Source organism: Parus major, chromosome Z, assembly GCF_001522545.3.
Source record: "Parus major isolate Abel chromosome Z, Parus_major1.1, whole genome shotgun sequence".
NCBI classification, from domain to species: domain Eukaryota; kingdom Metazoa; phylum Chordata; class Aves; order Passeriformes; family Paridae; genus Parus; species Parus major.
In genome coordinates, this window is record NC_031799.1 from 17746520 (window position 1) to 17763972 (window position 17453).

The following is a 17453-nucleotide window of genomic DNA, read 5'->3' on the forward strand; positions in this document are numbered from 1 at the left end:
CCAGCAAAAATGTAGAACAACAATATTTGTTTATTTGTTTCTCTCCATAGGTATTGCTGTACGAAGGTAACAGTGCTCAAGTGTTACACTGGATTGTGTACACTCTTCTGCCCATCTGCAGCTTTTTAATGGGCATGTACTGCCTTCCTAACTCACCTAACTGACTCCTAGTCAGGTCACATTTATATTATTAGTCATTAACCATAGGGGTAGAGGTGAAAATAAAAAGGGAAAATTGGGATACACAGACACTGTTCTGTCCTGTGCCTTCTCAATCCTTTGTGTAACAGGCATTGGCTTCCGAGAAAAATATTTTTACCCTCACATAACCTTACCTTTCTCCAAATTTCTCGTTTTGGCAAAATCAGTTACAAATAATAAACGTGATTAGTGTGCATTGCTTTGGTCTGGTGTGCTGAAAGGCTTTTGGGGAAAGGGGAAATAGGCAGAATAGAAGTACACGTTTCCCCTCCTCTGGGAAGAAGTGGTACTGCACATGCTAAAAAGCAAATGTAAGAAAAACAAGCTTTGTCTGGTAGAGGTTTAGGGAAGATTGCTAAGCTTGACTTTAAGAGGACACAAACAATGGTTAAAGCTAGGTACACAAAGTGTTCTGATAAGCAGGATTGGCACTATTTGTTCTCACCTACTTTGCCGAAACGAAGTATTTAAGCTGTGTTCCCTCTGACTTAAAAAAGTCATTCATGGGGCAGTCAGCTACTGCCCCATGCAGTAGTTACTCGAAGACTGATTGTCCCACTTTCACACAGGGAGCATTTATCTAATACTTACCTCAAGATGCCAAGTTTACCATACTATTTATTGTGAGGTTTACAAAGCAAATGTGCTTTCTTCTAAAGGTGATCTCTTGGATAAAATAACATTACAGTAAATGTTTGAAGCCAACCTTTTTATATCTTGTGAGGAAAAGGCATGTGCTCTGTAATCTGCCACTTTTTCTTCCAAATTACATTAGCAAAATGCTGAAATGTACCTGCAGCTTGTACAAGAAGCTTACTTGCAAGCTGGCTAAGATTGCAGCAGCTCTGTAGCCAAATCAGCATACAGCATTACAGTTTCCCTGCCAATAAACAGGGCAGACTCAGGCCTCAGGCATTCCTTCTGTCTCTGTCTCTAGAAAAAAAAGCAATCACTTATTCCTACAGCTCTGTTTTGACACAAGTATACAGATACTCATAGAAGCCATATTACCGAGGGTCTGGGAAGACTGGGTGTGCATAAATCTCTGGTTCAGATGAGGAATGGGAATTTGACAGAGTCAGTCTGTTTACAGGCTTGTGGGAAGAACATCTTGCCAGTAACTGCTTATTTTTACCCTAACATTATGAAGTGAGGTGTTCAGAGACTTAAATTTCTAAAAAGAAGTACATTAAATCTTGGATGTCCAACTTCATTAATATTATGGAGCTTTGTCACTGTGTTCATGAGCATGAGTTTGGCAGGGAAACCAAAGCTTTATATGAAACCAGGACTAACACCATATACGTGGCTTCCAGACTGACTCTCAACTGAATTTTCTGAATATTTAATGCCACTCCTATGATTTTCCCTACCTAGAATGCCATCTAAGCCAATTCAGTGTGCTCCTACAGGTAAACACACAATTCATACTAGATTTGGGTGGCAGCCCGCACCTGGTTTGGCAGGCAATCCTGACCTTTTACCTGGCTGGCCTCATCATTTGATCTCTGCTATCCAGTTAGTTGTTAGCTCTCTTGCCTCAGGTTAGTTTTGGTAGAACCATATTTTTCATTTCTCTGGTCATGGAGTGCCCTCAGCTGTTTAAAACAGGTTATGGCAGTCTGTCCTAAAAGAAGTGTATTCTTTTTGAAGATGGGACAAACTTAAGAGCTCCATGAATAACGTCTTCACTGGAATATGTATCAACATATATAAGTGGCTTACTTTTAGAAAATCACCCTATAGAAAATGTGTTATTAAAACTGGGACTTTTACACGAAGTTCATGATGTTTGTGACTTGTCTTGAGTCTATTGCTAATCTTACTTCACTTTAGTCTTTACTGATTGACTAAGTCTCATTTCTCTTCTTGATTTATTACTGTCTTGGTTTAGGGCAAATTTGGGAGGAAACTTCTGAATGGGATTTTTTTAGAAAGCAGATTCAAGCAGACCCTCCCTTCTATTGACTCGGGAAAGATTTCTTTGGAGAAAAGTGGAAAAAAATGTTTATTTAATAAGCAAAGTACATGCAAACATGGAAAAAATTAATAATATTAAACAGTGGAACTTTGCGGTGTTCTGAAGAGATGGCAAATTCAGAAAGTCCTTGTCTTAGGGTGTAGCTTGGCTTGTTCAGTCTCTTATCAGTCCCTCCTGCACTGGAAAATGCCATGTCTTGGGCCCTATGGGCCACAGTCATGAGCTTCTGGTGTTTTTCTGGGTTTTCAGTCCAGAGCAGGCCTGAACAGCTCCAAGAAGAAGCAAATCCACAGTGTGGGGTATTTCTCTGCCTCAGCTAGCTAAAAACTAACGAAAAGCAGAGGAGAGCTCTCTCCCAGTGTCCATGCTGCAGACAGCACAGTTGAGAAGGATGTGAAAGAGCAAGTGAAGTTTCTGAAAACAAACTCTGTGCTGCTTCTTTCCTCCCTTTGCTCTCTGGACCAGTCTTAAAGGTGCAGAACTTAATATGTAACATAAACAGAACAGATGACTGGGGATACAAGCATCCTAAAAGTCACCCCAGGACAATTACCTAACTTATCCTCTTAATTTTCAGCTCCACACAAGCCTTTTCTCTTCACCTCATATGGGTCTGTATGTTCTTTGTTATTGTTTCTCACATTTCTCCTGTTCTCCAGGGCACTTGTTTTTGTGTTTTCAGTAATGTATTAATTTCTAGGGTTTCTGGCATAGGCATCCTTAACAAATAAATTATAAAACATGCAAAAGCTGGTCTAGGCATAGAATTAAACATTTGCTCTGATGCTGCCATGCAGTTTCAGTGTGTCATTTCCCTTGCAGGATTTTCTTGTCATAGATTGTTCTTATACACAGGTATGATACCATTTGCTCTCCTTAAATCATTGCAGACATAGTGCAAAGCAATTGTTTCTGTTATAATTAATGTACTTTATTTTTTTTTTGTTTGAAGCTTGGCAGTGTTTCCTAAGATCTAAATTCTTTTGTGGTTTCTTTCAAAGTGATCTACTAATTAAAAAGCAGGCAGACTACCAAGAGCTTAAGGCAATCATATGTTTTCCCAGAAAGATCTCCCAAGAAAAGAGGAGGGTGTTTAGGGCAGTGGTCACACAGACTGTGCTAGCTTTTAGTTCCTTCTGGGGTGGTGCCAAGGTTGGTTCCCTCCCTGCCTGCTCAGTGTAAGTTCCCTGGGGCTGGCAGGAAGACAGGCTTGCAGTTGTGGTGGTTATAGGATCCCATATTCGGTCCCCAGAGACACAGAACTCTATTTCTTTGAATTTAATATGTGCTTACATAGTCAAGATTGACGGATGGCTCTGAAGGTGTTCACCCAGTGCAATGATAGAGTATGAAAATAACATAGCTCCAGCCAAGTGTCAGTGTCAAGTGAAGACAATGTCAAAGAGACTCATCTTCTTTTTAACCCTCACTACTCCCTCATTCTTCCCCTGTGCTGCCTGGATTGAACAATGTCACACAGCTTTATTACAGGCACTACCCTTGCCCTCAGAAAGTACAGTAAGACCTTCATACAGCATCTGCTTCTAAAAGTGAAGTCAGACCACAGGTTTGCACTTGCTGTTATTCTTCTCGGTTTTTTTGTTGTTTTTTTTTCCCACAGCTTAACTGTTTTTTCTTGCATATGCCAGACCAAAACAAAGATTATACTAACCTCAAAGTTGAGTGCTTCAAAAGTAGACTCTAAAGCTTTTGTCTTTAAAGGTTTTAAAAGAGTACTGTCAGATACATCATTTCCTTCAATGAAATTCTCTGTGGCCACTGTTTGCCACCTTTAAATGTGTTGAGAAGAAACAAGAGTGCAAACTGTATTACCCATCCATAAGAAACTGTTAAACCTAATGACCACAAACACATGCAAATATTTCATGAAGTGTCCTGTAGGAATCCCATTCTGGATTTTTCTGCAATGTGAACTCTCCTAAGTGCTTACTTAATTGAAGAGCATCTATCCACAAGATATTGTGGCAACTCAGTCTGCTGTCAGCATGTTTTTTCAGAAGTTTCTACTGCTTCTGGTGATTCTTGGTCACACTTAAGGTGCTCAAAACTTTGTGAGTCCAGGACTTGAGACACCACATGCTGGTGATGGAGTTTTTATGGCCAGAATTAGCTTGCCTCCTGTATAAATGACTGCTAGGCCCATTATGCAACTGCATAGATCATGCAGAAGGAACAAAGATCTGTGGGATGGTAAAGCTTCATGATCAGTATTAGAGACACTAAGCTTCAAACCTGAGGAACAATTGGAGTAGTGTTTTGTGCCCTTACAGAACTGTCTAGAATCTTTTGTGTTGGCTTTTTTTTTTTTTTTTTAAATTTATCCCTTTTCAATGCCCAAATATCTTACACATAAGACCTCCTTGTTAATGGAAAGAATGCCAAAGGGTAGTCAAAATCCTCTAAACAGAACAAAGAGGTCAGTACTTCAGTCGATATGTTTCCCTTCCTGATCTCCTTTCCTCTTTCCAATTTCAGTCTTCAAGTACTGCAGGATACAGGACAGAAGAGTTGCTTACCACTTAGGCTAAGTGCTTATTTTCTTTCTGTGGATAGATCAGCAGCTTCCTGAATCCTAAGGGCAGAAGCCGGTGTTACTAGGGCTCAGACAACACAGACAACGCAAGAACAGGGTTATGAGATATATGATGTAAGAGTCTGTGTCATAGGTTATCTGTCTCCATGACACTCTTCTATCCAGAACAACCATACCTGTTTTTTATTCATGTGCTGGCAGTAATTAGACATGTACAGTCCACTTCTGACTATGTATTATAAACATGAAGCACGAAAGAGGATAATATTTATGAGATTGTAAACTTTTTTTGGTCTTACTTTCTGTAATTAACTAGGATTGTAGAGCAAAGCAGATACAAAGAATCAAATGTTCTGGCTAACAGGAGTACCAGTCATTTTTCCTAATCCTCAGCAGTCGCAGCTAATGTCCAAACAGAGCAAGATGGTTATGCATGTCTAAAGAATTCTTGGATATAGAGAAACTCTGGAATTTAGAGTTGAAGGTAGGAGAGTTGAGGGTCTACAGAAAAATTAGTTACTGCATAATTAGATATAAGACAGCACTCCTGATCAGCACAATAGGTATGAGAGAAGCTCATAGCTACTGAAGCAAGACGTGCCAAAAGCAGTCCTGAATAGAGCAGAATGGAGTCTGCTCAGGAAAAAAGTGGGCTGAAAGCTGCTGTTGTCAGAGGCAAGTGAAGCAACCAACTCATCTGTGAAAGAAGGGCATCCTGTCCTCTCTTTCTCACTGGGATCTGATTAAACTAGATGATCAATTTTTATCTCTCACAGATTGTGAGGTGCCCCTGCTCAGGAAGGCAAAGATTTCCTTCAGATAAGCATTGTTAAAGTGAGAGACGTGGCTGTGAAGCCCGACTAGTGTGAATTCCAAACCTCTGCCTCCGAGGATGGGCCCTGTGAGCCCAGGAAGAAACTCTACCCTAGACCCCTCGTAGGGTGGCAGCCCAGGGGTTCTGATTGATGTGTTCCTTGCTGTGTTCCTAGTGGTCCCTGACCTTGAACTCCACCCTGGTTCTGTCCCTCAAAACCCCTCACCCTGGCCTCTCTTCAGGGCTCTCTGTCTCTGGATCTGAGTTTGTTCCCATGCTGAATAAGTGGTTTCCTGAGCAGAAGCCTGTCTGCTTGAGTCCCGTGCTAGTAACTGTAGCTTCTCTGGATGCAATCCTGCGGCTGCAGAATGCAACAATAGTTTTCTTCAATACACTCCTCTAAAATAAAAACAATTAAAAAAGCATGTCGTAAGGAGACTTAACACCATATGTTACCATTGAAGTTTTGACGTGACAGAGGCATGTCAGAAATTCTGTGGAGAACTGCAAACCAAATACTTTTCAATAAACTTTTCTGTCTTACATCAGAAATTTTTCTGTGTTTCTTACTTTGTGTTATATATTGATATCTCCAGTTTTTCCAGGTAAAAATACTTTCTACATTTATGTAAATATTTAAAAAGTGGCTGGCACTAAATTTAGTTTATTTAGTTACACTTGTCCTGATTGCTGATCTGAAGAGTTGAAACATGTCATTAGTAAAGCCAGTGTACCAAATGAAAATAGGTCATGCACTGATCAATGGCCTCTAGGGAAAGTTAAGACATCTAGGAAACAGACATATAAAATTTTGTCTGCTGGCCTCTTTAAGAATAGAAATGAGAGCAGGTGATATTTAAGACAGAATGGATAAAAGAAAAGGTGAACAAAAAGGATGCCCTAAATAGCTAGATGTGAAAGTGAAAATCCCACTAGATTTTTTTTCAGCTTTTTTTTTCACTTTGATCCTTTCATTCCAGCATGCTTTTCTGATTAAAGCTATTGTTAAACTCAGCCACCCAGGGAAGGTAGGTAGGCCAGTGCCATACTTTCCTTTTCCCGAGTTTAGCTGTATGGTCCACCAAAGACCAAAGACCTCAGGCAGTTATTGGACATCTGCTTTTTAAAGTAGGGAAGCCAGTACCTTGAATAAAGCTACTCATCAGTGGGAAAAAATCCTACAGGCAAACATATTTGACAAATGCAAACAAAGACATAACTATGAGAAAAAATCTTCTGGCAAAATGATAAATAAACTAGCCAGAAGGGTAAATATTGCCCTCTAAGCATGGGGTATCTGTTTGGGTGTTGTCACTGCCTTGACAGATACACACTGGGAGTAAAAAATCTGTATACCTTCCAGCACCACAGCAGATGCTTTTCTGCACATCTGTGTTGAGAGGAGGCAGTTAGGACTGCCCAAAGGGAACACAAAAATTCAGTTCCATGCTTACAGACTGACAGAACCATTTTTTTCCAACACAGGGGACATTTGGGGGAAATTTTAGTTCTATCAAATCTTTAGTTTTATTTTGAATTGACATTTTATGCTGGTTTGGGTTGAGGGTTCTCAGTCAGCCTTTAATGTTTTGTATTAATTGACATGGGGAAGTTTTTGAGATTTGAAGGCAGTTATTATTGGCACAGATGATCCATAGCAAGTTTATTGTATAACTCATACACCCCACTTTCATGTCTGAAGTGCACAGTAATGCCCCAAAGGAAATGCAAAATAATGCAGAAAGGTAACACTCAACAGAACTTTAAACAACAACGAAGGTAAAAACAAGAATACATGTGGCTATTGCAGTTCTGCAATGCAAAGAGAAGTTTGGCATCTGGCAAAGGGTGAGTCTTTGGAAGGGAAGTAAAACATTGCAAATACAAGTTTAGAAACAGGATGTGTTTGCTTGGCCCACAGCATGGATTATTGGATTTTTAAGATGGGTCTGAGCTAATTTTAACTCTCATTTCCAGTAAAGCAGATCACTTCCTTCAGTGAATGTATAGCAGTGACCTTCACAGTGAACTGTGAGGTTTCTTCTATCGAAGTCTGCATTTCGCTTCAAAAATTTCTGCTTCTATTTTTGACTTTCAGAAGGGCTGGTGTGCTAAAATTACTATCTCTCTTTTTAGATATGTCAACTCAAGTTTATGAAAAATATTACCTCTCCCTTGTCTGGTTTATATATTTAGATTCTTATGGCAGAGATTCTACCACTAGAAGCTTCCTGATTTTTTCTTAGTTATCTCATTACTGTTAGCGTTAGATGACAGATTTAAGACTCATAGAATCAGCCAACTCCTGACTTAAAGAGACATGGCCAGTTTTCACTTAATTGTCAAGTAGAGTCATGATCATGACAGACAGACAATATACACTTGCATAAAACATATCTATTTTTAAAAAAATCAGAATTTTGACTTACTGCCAGTGAGCTCCTTGGTGATGATGCTTCTGGTTAGATGTATGGTAGTTAAGGAAACATGGCTGCTTCTAGAAGGGCAATCCTGGTTTAGAGAGGCAGAGTGTGAGCAGTCATGAGAAACTCTGGTTCCTATTATTTCAGCAGTAAGACAAGAAGTTCACACTTGCTTTTCAAGAAAACAGGAACAGGTCATCTAGTGGAACACAAAAGTGGACACCAAAGTGGAAAACAATGTGTTGGGTGTTATTGTTTAAGTACCTTAGAGTGCTTTAAAAAGTGCCTTTGTGGTTGGAACAAATATTTTCAAACCCCAAGCAGCCCTACAGGCTTGAGCAGGAGTGGCTTGAGAGGTCAGCAGCAAGGGACCTGGGGGTGCTGGTGACAGCAGCTGAACATGAGCCAGGCTGTGCCCAGGTGGCCAAGAAGGCCAATGGCATCCTGGCCTGGCTCAGCAATAGTGTGGCCAGCAGGAGCAGGGCAGGGATTGTCCCCCTGTCCTGGGCACTGGTGAGGCCACACCTGGAGTGCTGTGTCCAGTTCTGGGCCCTTCATGAAGCATCTAGAAATCATATCTTATGAGAAACACCCGAGGGAGCTGGGGGTGTTTATCCTGGAGAAGTGGAGGCTCAGGGGAATCATTATTGCCCTCTACAACTGCCTGAAAGTAGGTTGTTAGTAAGGTGGGGTCCTGGCTCTTTAACTGTGCTTACAGGGTGAAGACAAGAGGAAATGGCCTTAAACTGAGACAGAGGATATTTAGGTTAGATAATAGAAACTATTTTTTCATTATTAGAGTGGTCAGGCACTGGAACAGGCTGCACAGGGAGGCGGTGGAGTTACCATCCCTGGAGGTATTCAAGAGGCATCTGGATCTGGTAGTGAGAGAAGTTTAGTGGTTTGGAGATTACCAGCAGTACTACTGGGTTAACAACTGACTGAAAGATCTTGAATGTCTCTTCCAACACTGATGACTCAATGATTCAGAGTTGTTCTGATTTCAGTAAGACTAGTCCCCAAGCATTTCTTTGCACAGAAAGAAACAAAGCAGGTTTCCAAGTTTCTCTGATCAGGAACTGCAAATGCCCCAGTCTATGCATTAAGAACTGGAGACTTTGTTGGACTTCATTAGACCCAGACTTGTCTCTCTCATGTAAATTCAATGCCTTTCCCTTCCTCTTCTGTCTTAGCTTCTCTTAGTCATTGTGTCTCTCTCATGATTTTTGGTTGGGTATCCTCTGCTTCACTGATTTCTTAGGTTAAGATGGTCTCCCTGTCCCAGCCTCTTGGACAGCTCTCAAACCATCCTCTACAGCCTAAACCTTTCCCAAGAGCCTTGGGGTCTCTCCTGCTTTCATTAATTCAATCTGCTCTGAGACAAAGTTTGAAAAGCACTACCATCTTTTACTGGAGAGAAAGTAACACTCAGAAGAGTTGAGGAAAAGATCAAAACTGACTTCTAAAACATCAGGAAACAGAACATGTGGAAGCAAACAGCAAATTAAGCTTATGGTGAGAGGAAGGGAGAGTAACAAATAGTATGGCCTGTGGAAAGAGCAAAACAATGCAAAAAATACAGAAGAGAGACTGTATGAAAAGTTGTTGCTTTGCAAGAACTTGATGCCAAAGATTAAGCTAGATGCATTTTAAGTTTGGGATCAAATGGTTGATCAGTCATCTTACCTGAAGTAACTCCTAAATGTTTTCTCCCTCACTGCTGTTTGAGAAGGAATAATATTTTCAATTATTATCCTGTTAAACTGTGTCAACCACCATTTATTGAATTACAATGGATTTAGAAGGAGAATAGAATATTCTCTAGAATATTGTATGAGTTACAGAATAGTATAGAATATACTATTCTATATTCTAATTTAGAATATTATAATGTGAGAGAGGGCACATCTCAATGAGCAGCAACAGGCTCAGGAACAGGCAAACCCTTTGTTCTGTGAACCCTAAATATGCAGCTGCTTTGTCTGGAATCATCCTGTTCCTCATAAAACAGCCATTTCATCAAGGAAGCAAAGCAGTGCCTGTGAGGGAGTTGAGACTCTCCAAATAACAGCTATGACAATGCTCACCAGCTGCATTTTCTCTCAACATTTTAAAATTGTTAATGTTAAAATTAGTTACAGGGGTAATAAAATCTGTCACCTACTTTATGATATGAGAATTAAGAACAAGTCCATTCTTAGGGACAGCAAATTACAGTTTCTGTTAGAAATGAAAGTTCTAACGTGCTTATCTATAGTTTCATTTTGTTGTATGTGTGCTTTGTGACTTAAAGAAGTATTTTCCTCTCAAACTATTGAGAAATCTTTGTGCCTTCAGAGTTCTGCTGACCAATCTGCTTAGGACATCTGAGTTACATTGCACCAGAGAGTAGTTCAGTGCAACTGGGGCACAGCTCCCCAGACATGGAGGGTATAAAATAATTAACCATGAAACTTCTCACTGTTTGGAGTTTCATTGGCTGAGTTCTTTTGCTGAGCAGCAGAGGGATAGGACAGATCATCTGGCTGGGTGCAAAATATTCTGTTTTGACATTAAGTAGGACCCTGTTTCAAACAGTATGAGTCAGGAATAACTAATAATATATGCTCTTTCCATAGCTGTGTTGAGCTCCAGACCAGGTAAACTTCTGGTCTTTCCTTCAGGCATTGCTTCTTCCAGGTCCACAGGTATGACCCACCCCATCCTTTCCCTGCAACTGAACTGATGTACATTGGCACCATTTGGCTGGTTCCTCACAGCTCCATTCCCTCATAATTCAACAGGCTGTGGCCAGCAACTCTCAAGAGCCTGCTTAAAGCACAATAAAAAATGCTTTTTTCAGAAAAATATAAAAAAAAGTGTAATGCAAAGGGAAAGAGAAGAAAAGAATAACAAGAGATGCTGCTTGTGGTTTTTAACTAAACGTAAATAGTTGCAATTTTTACTCCCACCCTTTTGGGGTATGAAAATCTCCAAAAGAGTAATTCCCACTCCCCAAGACAGTGATTCATACTGATGTTTCTGCAGATTGCCTCCTACCAGTAATCTCCCATGTTGGACTTAATGGCTTTAAAATCAGCTGATCTGCCATGTCTTTTATGTGTTTCCTAAGAAGAATGTATGACAGCTCACCTCCAGCTCTAGGTGTATAAAGCTTGGCAATTCTGTTTCCTATAAAGTACTGCATTCATCATAAATACATCCAGCTACCATTTAAAAGCTCAGCATTAACATTTCCCTTAACATGTAGCTAAAAAGCCATTAAAGCATGCCACAAAACTCTACATTTGCATAAACTCACCCAGGCACAAGAATTTAATCTGTGCTGAGTTTCAAAATTCTTTTGAAAGCCACGACTGCAAATGTGAACCAATATTTCTTCTCCCACCTATGTGACAAATATACTTCTTTATTTTTTTTTCCATGGGGGTAAGTACACAGGACAGAGCTACTACTAATTTTCTAAAACCTGTCTTGTGATTATTTGTTCCAAAGAGATGTTGATTACCTCTGTTAGCCCACCCTATTCCTTTGACAGTGTGGTGGTACTTATTCTCCCCCAGGCCACTCTGTGATGTCAGGACTGCTTGTAAGGCCTTCCCTCATTAATAGCTCCTGGACAGGTTGCTCACCTTGAGCTCATCAGAAGCTGTCTATTCCCAGGAATTTCTGTTGCCTAACAAGCTCCTGTTTTCCAACAGATAGCCTTGGAATATTATTTTTGTCTGAATGGTAGCCTGAGTTGGACAATGCTACTGTTATTTGATTTACTTCAACAAGTAAAATTGTTGGCTTTGGTTGCAGCCAGGGTACAGATTGACTGATGACTAAAGCCAGTTATCTCAGAACCTCGTAGGCAGGGGTTCTGACTGAGGCACTGTTGGAACCCTGGGCACAGAGAATTTTAGGCTTTCTGTGCTGACAGGCACTGACTCACAGGAGAATACTCTATTTGACCTGAGGCTGTGGGAAAGGCTTCCAAAACTGAGTGATAGAATTGAGCTTGTGGGTGTGTAGTTTGAATAGAAGTGTGTTATATCATGTGGTGGAAAATACAGATTATTAAAGTATATAATATATATATAATAGATATACAATTAAAGTTTAGGGACATAGTAATATATATATAGCAAGATGGAGGTTTTAGGGCATGAGCTTGTCTTGCTTTTTCACCTTCTTCTTCGTGGGTTTGGGTGATATTGTGTGATTGGGTGATAAAGTCCACAGAGCAGAACAGAGGTGTTTGGTTATTGGGTTAAAAGTAAAAGTAAATTAGTTGGCATTTTTTAATTGGGTAATTTACACTCAAAAGGCCTTGTAAAGAGAGAACTGAGGATCCAATTTTAGTTTGTTAGCTCAGTATGTTGAAGAACTCATAGTCTGTGAGAACGTAACATAGATAAGAAATGATAAAAAACTCTGAGTCTGAACAAGAATACTGTCTCTTGCTCATTAATCCTGACTCTGAGGAAAAGAATTGCAGGACATTTTACAAGGCACCTCAAACTCTCTTGGGCCACAGAGGACTGTAGCCAGTCTTTCTGGAATGCCTCTCAGAGCTTACCAGCTCTCAGCGTTGTGGTACTCAGAGGACTGTTGCCAAAAGGTGATGATGAGGCCTGGTCTGACACTTCCCCAGTCCTCAAAGCTCAACCCTTGCTAGCTGAGAAATGCACAGGCTTTTTAAGTATTTCACTAAACTTGATGGGAATTTTTGATAGGTATCTTTGTACATATAGATATATACATATATATCTCTCTGTGTCTGTGTGCATGCATATACGACTTGATTTCAATGCCATATGGTAAGTCTAGTATGATTATCATAATCTAAGATTTTTATCATTACTGCTATGCTTATAGTAAATCTTGTTGAATCTTTTCATAAATGTTAAATTAGTCAATGATTAAGTGCTGCTAAATCCCTGGATCACCTTTACTCAGCCTTTACATCCCTAGTCTCTGTGAAAATTGTTCTAAATGGATTCTACTCATATTTTCCCTTGTTCTTCATCTGTGAAGTAATACAGTGAACCTTTCCACTGAACTTTGTCACAGGTTTGAAATCTTTATTAAGCCCCCTTTTGCTGACACCTTTGCCAGTGATTCTTTACGAGATCACTCATTCATGACTAACAGTAGTCAAACTATCATCTTTAACTTCCTGAATTCATATCCATTTCAAGGCATGAATAAATAAATTTTATTCTAATTTTTTCTCAGTTCTACCTCTTTACATTCAAGTGGAACATTGCACTGAGAGGCAGAACACACTGTGCTCCCCACTAAAGCAGGTAGTGCCTTTCCAGCTATTTGTTGGCAGGTCTGAGGAATGAAGGTATATTTCTACTCTCAAGAAGTGGCTCATTCTCTTGCAATTAATAGTCCAAGTGCCCATGGGTCAGATACGTCTCTAACTGTAGTGCCTCTAAAGACTTCAACTGATGTTATCCATCTCTTTACATGAACTAAGTAAACTGCGACTGATTACTGTCTTTTCTTAGTAATGATTATGTGGACAAGGGAATACTAAAGGAAGTTTTTACAAAGATCGGTATTAAAAGGTGTAGCTTGGTGTTACAGCTGTACTTTCAGCTCATAATTGACCACACTTAAGTTTCTTAATATACAAAATACAGTAGCAGGGCAAACTTCTAGTTCTGTTCTGAGTATCTCTCTTTCTAAACATATTTGGTGCTCCAATAGATCTCATCTGGTTTATGATATACCAGGAGAAAAAAAATACATGCAAGACTTAGAGGACCTGACACAGTATTTGAATATTGGCATCAGGATGGAGATGGACAGATGGAGAGGGACAGTGGATTAAGGGACCCCATGTCTTGAGTCTCCATGTGAAACTGGAGTAGGTGGCATTAAAAGGGATTACCTTTTAATCTGGGCCCAAGACAATCACAGCAGTCACAACTATTTCTACATGTAATGACCTTAACAAAGGTAAAATTGGCAAAAATTGACATAAACTTGTGATATTCATGCAATATCCCTTGTTTGTCAAAACAGAGCAGTTTTAATGCATGTTATTAAACAGGTGTTATCTGAGGAGATAATCACAGTTTGACGTGTGCAGTCCTGTTTACTGAGGTGGATTATGAATGAGAATGAGGACTGGAGCATAACCATCTGCTTTTGGGTGTCCAGTTTTGGTGAGCTATTGAATCCAATGTTTTGCCTCATACAAACATTAGTCAAAGCTCCAGTACCCTGATGTGGTTTTTGTTTGTTTGTTTGTTTTTGGGCTTGTTTGTTTGTGTTTTGATTGAAAACTTAGCAGCAAAATGATGCCATTTTAGAGAAAATTCTACTTATCCCAGCATGACAGATACACTAAGAAGTACATCTTCCCTGGGAGAATTAGCTCAGTGATTTCAGAACCTTCTGGGAACTCTGTCACCCCCATCTTTCCTCCTGGAAGCAGCCAGCACAGAGGCAGCTGAGATGGCATACCTGTGAAGGAAATTTTCTGCTACATCAGTGGCAGGAGATGAAAGTACAGCTAAAGTAAACATCCTATTCATTATAAGAAAGCTAAGGTGGAAGAGAGACTATTTTTATCAGACAAACATTTGGACACTGACATAAGAACCTGTTAGGAGATATACTCTAATATTCATAGTACAATGCTCTTTATCAGGCTTCATATTGTTTAACATCTGCATTTTAAAATAACAGTTTCCAGCTTGTTTATTCAGCTCTTTCCTTCCCAATTTTTATCTGTTATCAATTACAGTTGGAAGTGATAAAAGCCCAACAGCACAAAGAACCCTTTCCAGTAGTCAACCACACTCCTAGTAACAACATTCCCCCTGTATTGCATGGCTGTCATGTGATGTCCAGCAGATTGCTGCTCCACAGAAATAAGAAATAAAGCAAGCTTAAACTTGAACAATATCTTATTACTGAAGACTACAGCTTACCTTGTTAAGAAAGAATATACATACCTTTCTGATGTAATTTGCAGTAAGAAAAGGTAGTTTAGATGATGCTCCAGAAATGTACAGATGTACATTTGGAGCACATCTGTGCTTCAGAGATGTACAGTATGTACAACACAGCTGAATCTGTTTTCTCTCTACAGATTCACAAAAGGGGCACGGTTGGAAGAGACTACTGCAGGTCACCTGTACCAACCTCCTTTCTCAAATGGGGTTTCCTAGAAAACATGGCTCAAAAATGTGTCCAGGTATCTTTGGAGTATCTACAGGGAAGGAGTCTCCATGGCCTCTTGGGGGAATCTGTCCCAGTGCTCAGTCACCCTCACAATAAAGAAGGGCTCCCACAAGTTCAGGTGAACTATTCCTGACCACCTTCTTGTCTTCCCTGTGCTTAGAGATGGCTGCTAGGACAAACCATTCTATCACTTTCCAGAGACTGAGGTGAGACTGACTGGCCAGTAGTACCCAGGTCTTCTGACTTGCCATTTTTTAAGACTGGGGTGACATTTTCTTTCTTGTAATCTTCAGGTACCTCTCCTGACTACTATGACCTGTCAATAATGATTGAGAGTGGTCAATGACACCCCTGAATGAATTCCATTAGGGCCCATGGACTTGTAGATGTCAAGTTTGACTAAATGGTATCTAACCCCATCCTGCAGAGCCAAATGAGGTTTCCTCCTCTTGCTCCAAAACTCGTCCCTGGTCTTCTGAGGCATGGATTACCAAGGGCTGGCCTTGGCAGTGAAGACTGAAAGAAGGAATGTATTCAGTATCTCAGCCTTCTCTGCAACCTCTGTTGAGAGGGACCATGTTCCATTCAATTTCCAGTCTACACTTTCCTTGTTATTCCTTATGTCATTGTTGGGTTGGTAAGGGAATCTGGAACACCAGTTATACTCTCTTCTGTATTTCCATTTGAAAGCAGCTACACAGAAAGAAACATGGGCTGATTCTATTAATAAATGGCTCCTGGATATTAATATTAATCTATTAATAAATGTCACTGGAAACATTTTGAGTTTCTCAACAATAGCATGGGCTATGCAGCACCATGCATGCTGCTTTTCTGACTGAACTAATTTTCCTCACTAAGAGAGGAGAGTCTTTGTTCAGGAACAAGCAGGGCTCACTGGCAGAGCTTTAAACCAAGTGTGATGGGGGAAAGGGACAATATCAGACTTGTCCCTGGCAATCTGTGGGATGACATGCAAAGGTGAGAGAGATAGGGTGCTAGGGAGTCTCCTCCATTCCTCCAGTGACTCTGAAATGTGCTGGCCACACAGGAAGACACTTATGGAGACGAGACAAGGACTCCTACGGTAACAGAAACCAACAGGGAAAGATCAGGAAAACATATTAAAGGGATTAAAAGATGTTCCTCTAGGAAGGTGACATGGTTGACAGCCCAGCTGAGGTTGAGAAGCCCAGCTGAGGTGCAGTTGCCAATGCAAGCTGGAAGACATCATGTTGCTAGAAAGCTATGATCTTCTTGCCATTACTGAAACTTGAGGGGATGAATCCCATGACTGGAGTGTGACTATCAATGAGTACAGGCTGTTGAGAAGAAATAGAAGAGGAAGGAGATTTTCAGACTGAAATAGTTCATGCCTCAAACACTGATATAAAGTTTTACTCATTATAACAAAAACTGTATAAAGAAGCTACAGCCAAAGATGCCTCCCTGAAGAATGTCTGGGACATTGGACTGAAAGTCAAAGTGCTGAGATTAGATAAAGGGAAAACCAATTCTTCAGTCACCTGAAACAAACAAGTAAACAAGGAAAAGAATGTGAGCCAAACTCAGCAGTCATGCTAAGAATCATCTTTGGCTTGGTTTGGGGTGGGGAAGGCTCTAGGCCACAGACCCATTTGCTGGGAGCCCGTTTTCACAGATTGGCCCCCAAGTGAGGTGGGGGGAGGAAGTTTGGGTGTGTTGTTATTCTGCTCAGGGGCTGTGAGCCCATCCTCCCTTACACAAACTGGCTGTGGAACCCCCAACCCTAGGAAGGCCAGGGACATTCAGGTGAGAGACAAGTGAGTGCGTGCCTTAATCCATCAAAGACCCCCCCAAAGTGCCTCCCAGAGTCTTTCCTGAGGCCTTGCACCACAGGACTGCATGTGATGCAAAACACCCAGAGCCTGTTGTAAGAGACCATAGCAAACTCCCCCACCCCCCAGGGAGGTGCCTGGATTTTCCTACTTGGCCTGAGCGTATATTAACCCACAGATTCTGTGCTTCTTGGGGGGACCTTCACCACCAAGAAGAGCAGCTGGAGAGGATTAATGGAATATCATTGGGATTCATGGAGTACTGATATTTTCCTTATTCTGTCTTGTCATGGAGTTACTTTACCTTTAAGAAAAGTTGAGGTTTCTGGGAACTGCCTGGAGTCTTTTCTCCTGACCAATTATCAATCATTGCTGAGAACTGACAGCAGTTTAGGCCATTGAAAAGTGGGATCAACTTGTGAACCCTACCTTAAAGTGTAAAACCAGAGCTCTCTTGGTTCTCTTTGTTTCC